This window comes from Oncorhynchus masou, unplaced genomic scaffold (genome assembly GCF_036934945.1).
Source record: "Oncorhynchus masou masou isolate Uvic2021 unplaced genomic scaffold, UVic_Omas_1.1 unplaced_scaffold_1755, whole genome shotgun sequence".
Taxonomy (NCBI): Eukaryota; Metazoa; Chordata; class Actinopteri; order Salmoniformes; family Salmonidae; genus Oncorhynchus; species Oncorhynchus masou.
Window position 1 is genome coordinate 50,001 of NW_027007715.1, and position 7,500 is coordinate 57,500.

The 7,500-nt window shown below is 43.5% G+C and overlaps 1 pseudogene; it reads left to right on the plus strand.

Moving 5' to 3' along the window:
* Nucleotides 1–7,500, plus strand: part of LOC135532175 (protein phosphatase 1 regulatory subunit 12A-like) — a 57,723-nt pseudogene that overhangs the window by 35,632 nt on the left and 14,591 nt on the right.

Consider the following 7,500-nt stretch of genomic DNA (forward strand, 5'->3'; position numbering starts at 1 on the left):
TAACTCCCCTCTCACCTAACTCCCCTCTCACCTAACTCCCCCCCTCTCACCTAACTCCCCTCTCACCTAACTCCCCTCTCACCTAACTCCCCTCTCACCTAACTCCCCTCTCACCTAACTCCCCCTCTCACCTAACTCCCCTCTCACCTAACTCCCCTCTCACCTAACTCCCCTCTCACCTAACTCCCCTCTCACCTAACTCCCCTCTCACCTAACTCCCCTCTCACCTAACTCCCCTCTCACCTAACTCCCCTCTCACCTAACTCCCCTCTCACCTTTCTCCCCTCTCACCTTTCTCCCCTCTCACCTTTCTCCCCTCTCACCTTTCTCCCCTCTCACCTAACTCCCCTCTCACCTTTCTCCCCTCACCTTTCTCCCCTCACCTTTCTTACCTTTCTCCCCTCTCACCTTTCTCCCCTCTCACCTTTCTCCCCTCACCTTTCTTACCTTTCTCCCCTCACCTTTCTCCCCTCACCTTTCTTACCTTTCTCCCCTCTCACCTTTCTCCCCTCTCACCTTTCTCACCTTTCTCCCCTCTTACCTTTCTCCCCTCTTACCTTTCTCGCCTCTCACCTTTCTCCCCTCTCACCTTTCTCCCCTCTCACCTTTCTCCTTATCTTTGTCCTTCTTTTCGTTCCTAATGTCTATGTTATCTATGTAGCTAAATATTAGTTAAATGTAGGCACCTGTTGTTAAATATAGTTCCATGTAGTTATATCATTTGTGTTCCCTGGTCCAAGTCCTACCTGACCCTAGTGCCTGATGTCTAAATCATTTTATGATAATGTTATGGGTAGTAAATAATGTTTTGTGTTTCCCTGATCCAGGTCCTACTTGACCCCGGTACGTGATGAAGAGGCTGAGGCTCAGAGGAAGGCTCGCTCCAGACACGCCAGACAGTCACGGCGATCCACTCAGGTCAGATATATCCAGACAGGAGATGCACAGCATTTCTCCGCTCTTCGTCTTCTCTCCTTCATCTGATCTGAGGAACCAATGAGCTTCCTTTCATCATATTGTCTTCACCTGATAAGTCTTCTCCAATCAGTGAAGGAGTAGAAGAGATTTCAAAGCAAATGAGATGGAACGATCCAGTAGATAGGCAGGCATTGCGATTTGTCTGTCTGACAAGGACATGACTAAAACCTCGGGTCTGTTGTCCAATCAGGGGGTGACGCTCACAGACCTGAAGGAGGCTGAGAAGACAATGAAGACCGCACAGACAGACGAAGGGAGAGACAAGACAATGAAGACCGCTCAGACGGACGAAGGGAGAGACAAGACAATGAAGACCGCTCAGACGGACGAAGGGAGAGACAAGACAATGAAGACCGCACGGGAGGAGGAGGAGAAGGAAGAGGCCAATAAGAAGAAAGCAGAAGAGGGGGTGAGAGCAGTGTTTAACCCCCGACACCCTACACCCTAGAGCAGCTGTATTTAACCCCTACACCCTACACCCTAGAGCAGCTGTATTTAACCCTACACCCTACACCCTAGAGCAGCTGTATTTAACCCTACACCCTACACCCTAGAGCAGCTGTATTTAACCCCTACACCCTACACCAGCTGTATTTAACCCCTACACACTACACCCTACACCAGCTGTATTTAACCCCTACACACTACACCCTACACCAGCTGTATTTAACCCCTACACCCTACACCAGCTGTATTTAACACCTACAACCTACACCAGCTGTATTTAACCCCTACACCAGCTGTATTTAACCCCTACACACTACACCCTACACCAGCTGTATTCAACCCCTACACCCTAGATCAACGGTATTACATCAGAGGATTGGTATAAGCAATATAGCTACACTTCTTATAAGGGGGTGTACAACATAGGACATCCAGGGTCATCAGTATGATGCATGTATGCTGGATAACGTATTTCCTAAAGATGATAACTGTCTTCAGGAAGTAAGCTGGAGGTCCCCGTATCGCCAGCCTGCAGAAGTCTGACCTATTGGGGCTGACTCAACCGGCCGGGACCCTTCGTCCCCAGACCTCCGGCCAGGACAGGAGTGCAGAAGGGGAGAGTGAGAGTGACCGTATCGTCAGGGAGAGACGGAGAGCCCGAGCCAGGAGGAGAGCTCAGAGGGCTGGAGATGTGAGTGCATTTTGTAACCTGTCGTAGTCATGCTTATAACCCTATCAAACCCTTGATCATAAATGCATTATAGCCTGTCGTAGTCATGCTTATAACCCTATCAAACCCTTGCTCATAAATGCATTATAGCCTGTCGTAGTCATGCTTATAACCCTATCAAACCCTTGCTCATAAATGCATTGTAGCCTGTCGTAGTCATGCTTATAACCCTATCAAACCCTTGCTCATAAATGCATTATAGCCTGTCGTAGTCATGCTTATAGCCCTATCAAATCCTTGCTCATAAATGCATTATAGCCTGTCGTAGTCATGCTTATAACCCTATCAAACCCTTGATCATAAATGCATTATAGCCTGTCGTAGTCATGCTTATAACCCTATCAAACCCTTGATCGTAAATGCATTGTAGCCTGTCGTAGTTATGCTTATAACCCTATCAAACCCTTGCTCATAAATGCGTTATAACCTGTCGTAGTCATGCATTATAACCTGTCAAAAGCACTGCTAAGAAGGATGACATTGACATCACATAATGAGGGCTGTATATGTGAGTGCATGAGCTAGTCCTGGTTATAACCTTTCATAAGGACTGCGTAGACATTATAACATGTACTGTTTGTAACCTGTCACAAGGATGACATTGACATCCATAATGAGTGCACGGTGGGCTAGTCCTGGTTATAACCTTTCATAAGGACGGCGTAGACTTTATAACATGTACTGTTTGTAACCTGTCACAAGGATGACATTGACATCCATAATGAGTGCACGGTGGGCTAGTCCTGGTTATAACCTTTCATAAGGACGGCGTAGACATTATAACATGTACTGTTTGTAACCTGTCACAAGGATGACATTGACATCCATAATGAGTGCACGGTGGGCTAGTCCTGGTTATAACCTTTCATAAGGACGGCGTAGACTTTATAACATGTACTGTTTGTAACCTGTCACAAGGATGACATTGACATCCATAATGAGTGAACGGTGGGCTAGTCCTGGTTATAACCTTTCATAAGGACGGCGTAGACTTTATAACATGTACTGTTTGTAACCTGTCACAAGGATGACATTGACATCCATAATGAGTGCACGGTGGTCTAGTCCTGGTTATAACCTTTCATAAGGACGGCGTAGACTTTATAACATGTACTGTTTGTAACCTGTCACAAGGATGACATTGACATCCATAATGAGTGCACGGTGGGCTAGTCCTGGTTATAACCTTTCATAAGGACGGCGTAGACTTTACAACATGTACTGTTTGTAACCTGTCACAAGGATGACATTGACATCCATAATGAGTGCACGGTGGGCTAGTCCTGGTTATAACCTTTCATAAGGACGGCGTAGACATTATAACATGTACTGTTTGTAACCTGTCACAAGGATGACATTGACATCCATAATGAGTGCACGGTGGGCTAGTCCTGTTTATAACCTTTCATAAGGACGGCGTAGACTTTATAACATGTACTGTTTGTAACCTGTCACAAGGATGACATTGACATCCATAATGAGTGCACGGTGGGCTAGTCCTGGTTATAACCTTTCATAAGGACGGCGTAGACTTTACAACATGTACTGTTTGTAACCTGTCACAAGGATGACATTGACATCCATAATGAGTGAACGGTGGGCTAGTCCTGGTTATAACCTTTCATAAGGACGGCGTAGACTTTATAACATGTACTGTTTGTAACCTGTCACAAGGATGACATTGACATCCATAATGAGTGAACGGTGGGCTAGTCCTGGTTATAACCTTTCATAAGGACGGCGTAGACTTTATAACATGTACTGTTTGTAACCTGTCACAAGGATGACATTGACATCCATAATGAGTGAACGGTGGGCTAGTCCTGGTTATAACCTTTCATAAGGACGGCGTAGACTTTATAACATGTACTGTTTGTAACCTGTCACAAGGATGACATTGACATCCATAATGAGTGCACGGTGGTCTAGTCCTGGTTATAACCTTTCATAAGGACGGCGTAGACTTTATAACATGTACTGTTTGTAACCTGTCACAAGGATGACATTGACATCCATAATGAGTGCACGGTGGGCTAGTCCTGGTTATAACCTTTCATAAGGACGGCGTAGACTTTACAACATGTACTGTTTGTAACCTGTCACAAGGATGACATTGACATCCATAATGAGTGCACGGTGGGCTAGTCCTGGTTATAACCTTTCATAAGGACGGCGTAGACATTATAACATGTACTGTTTGTAACCTGTCACAAGGATGACATTGACATCCATAATGAGTGCACGGTGGGCTAGTCCTGTTTATAACCTTTCATAAGGACGGCGTAGACTTTATAACATGTACTGTTTGTAACCTGTCACAAGGATGACATTGACATCCATAATGAGTGCACGGTGGGCTAGTCCTGGTTATAACCTTTCATAAGGACGGCGTAGACTTTACAACATGTACTGTTTGTAACCTGTCACAAGGATGACATTGACATCCATAATGAGTGAACGGTGGGCTAGTCCTGGTTATAACCTTTCATAAGGACGGCGTAGACTTTATAACATGTACTGTTTGTAACCTGTCACAAGGATGACATTGACATCCATAATGAGTGAACGGTGGGCTAGTCCTGGTTATAACCTTTCATAAGGACGGCGTAGACTTTATAACATGTACTGTTTGTAACCTGTCACAAGGATGACATTGACATCCATAATGAGTGCACGGTGGGCTAGTCCTGGTTATAACCTTTCATAAGGACGGCGTAGACTTTATAACATGTACTGTTTGTAACCTGTCACAAGGATGACATTGACATCCATAATGAGTGCACGGTGGGCTAGTCCTGGTTATAAGGTTACCAGATTTTATTCTGTTAATAACCTGCCGTAATGAGGACATTGCCATCCATAATGTATTGACCAAGTGATCTCTGTGGTCCTGTAGAGTGATGACAACGAGCCCAGTGGAGAGGAGGGTTGGGAGGCAGCGGGCAGGATCCACAGACAGACAGGCACTCCAGCACCAGGTATGGATCTGACCTTTAGCCTTTGACGTGTTCAGTCTGGTTCCTGATTATCTCATAGTAGTGAGTATTATCTCTGAGCCCTGAAGAGTCATTATAATATCTCTGAGCCCTGAGGAGTCATTATAATATCTCTGACCCCTGAGGAGTCATTATAATATCTCTGACCCCTGAGGAGTCATTATAATATCTCTGACCTCTGAGGAGTCATTATAATATCTCTGACCTCTGAAGAGTCATTATAATATCTCTGACCTCTGAGGAGTCATTATAATATCTCTGACCTCTGAGGAGTCATTATAATATCTCTGACCTCTGAGGAGTCTTTATAATATCTCTGACCTCTGAGGAGTCATTATAATATCTCTGACCTCTGAGGAGTCATTATAATATCTCTGACCTCTGAGGAGTCATTATAATATCTCTGACCTCTGAGGAGTCATTATAATATCTCTGACCTCTGAGGAGTCATTATAATATCTCTGACCTCTGAGGAGTCATTATAATATCTCTGACCTCTGAGGAGTCATTATAATATCTCTGACCTCTGAGGAGTCTTTATAATATCTCTGACCTCTGAGGAGTCATTATAATATCTCTGACCTCTGAGGAGTCTTTATAATATCTCTGACCTCTGAGGAGTCATTATAATATCTCTGACCTCTGAGGAGTCATTACAATATCTCTGACCTCTGAGGAGTCATTATAATATCTCTGACCTCTGAGGAGTCATTATAATATCTCTGACCTCTGAGGAGTCATTATAATATCTCTGACCTCTGAGGAGTCATTATAATATCTCTGACCCCTGAGGAATCATTATAATATCTCTGACCCCTGAGGAGTCATTATAATATCTCTGACCCCTGAGGAGTCATTATAATATCTCTGACCCCTGAGGAGTCATTATAATATCTCTGACCTCTGAGGAGTCATTATAATATCTCTGACCCCTGAGGAGTCATTATAATATCTCTGACCTCTGAGGAGTCATTATAATATCTCTGACCTCTGAGGAGTCATTATAATATCTCTGACCTCTGAAGAGTCATTATAATATCTCTGACCTCTGAGGAGTCATTATAATATCTCTGACCTCTGAGGAGTCATTATAATATCTCTGACCTCTGAGGAGTCTTTATAATATCTCTGACCTCTGAGGAGTCATTATAATATCTCTGACCTCTGAGGAGTCATTATAATATCTCTGACCTCTGAGGAGTCATTATAATATCTCTGACCTCTGAGGAGTCATTATAATATCTCTGACCTCTGAGTAGTCATTATAATATCTCTGACCTCTGAGGAGTCATTATAATATCTCTGACCTCTGAGGAGTCTTTATAATATCTCTGACCTCTGAGGAGTCATTATAATATCTCTGACCTCTGAGGAGTCATTATAATATCTCTGACCTCTGAGGAGTCATTATAATATCTCTGACCTCTGAGGAGTCATTATAATATCTCTGACCTCCTGAGGAGTCATTATAATATCTCTGACCTCTGAGGAGTCATTATAATGTCTCTGACCTCTGAGGAGTCATTATAATATCTCTGACCTCTGAGGAGTCATTATAATATCTCTGACCTCTGAGGAGTCATTATAATATCTCTGACCTCTGAGGAGTCATTATAATATCTCTGACCTCTGAGGAGTCATTATAATATCTCTGACCTCTGAGGAGTCATTATAATATCTCTGACCTCTGAGGAGTCATTATAATATCTCTGACCTCTGAGGAGTCATTATAATATCTCTGACCTCTGAGGAGTCATTATAATATCTCTGACCTCTGAGGAGTCATTATAATATCTCTGACCCCTGAGGAGTCATTATAATATCTCTGACCCCTGAGGAGTCATTATAATATCTCTGACCTCTGAGGAGTCATTATAATATCTCTGACCTCTGAGGAGTCTTTATAATATCTCTGACCTCTGAGGAGTCATTATAATATCTCTGACCTCTGAGGAGTCATTATAATATCTCTGACCTCTGAGGAGTCATGATGTCTCTGCTCTCTTCAGGTCCGACGTGTCATGTAACGACTGTATCGACAGAGGAGGCGGCTCTGAAACTAAGGATTACAAGAAGGTAAAGATAGTTTGAATGATTTGAAAAGAGGCGAGTCAATATTAGAGGGTCTGGAAGGGTTTCAGCACTCTCTTACAGGCGATCATTCGCTTAACCTTAACTAACCCTCCCTTTCTCTCTATGCAATTCAATAAATGCATTCTCTCATCTGGTGAGACAACATGTATGCATGCACGACTAACCAGGACTGCGTTTCTTTGGATAAAAGCATCTGCTAAATGGTGTACAGTTGACGTCAGAAGTTTACATCCACTTAGGATGGAGTAATTAAAA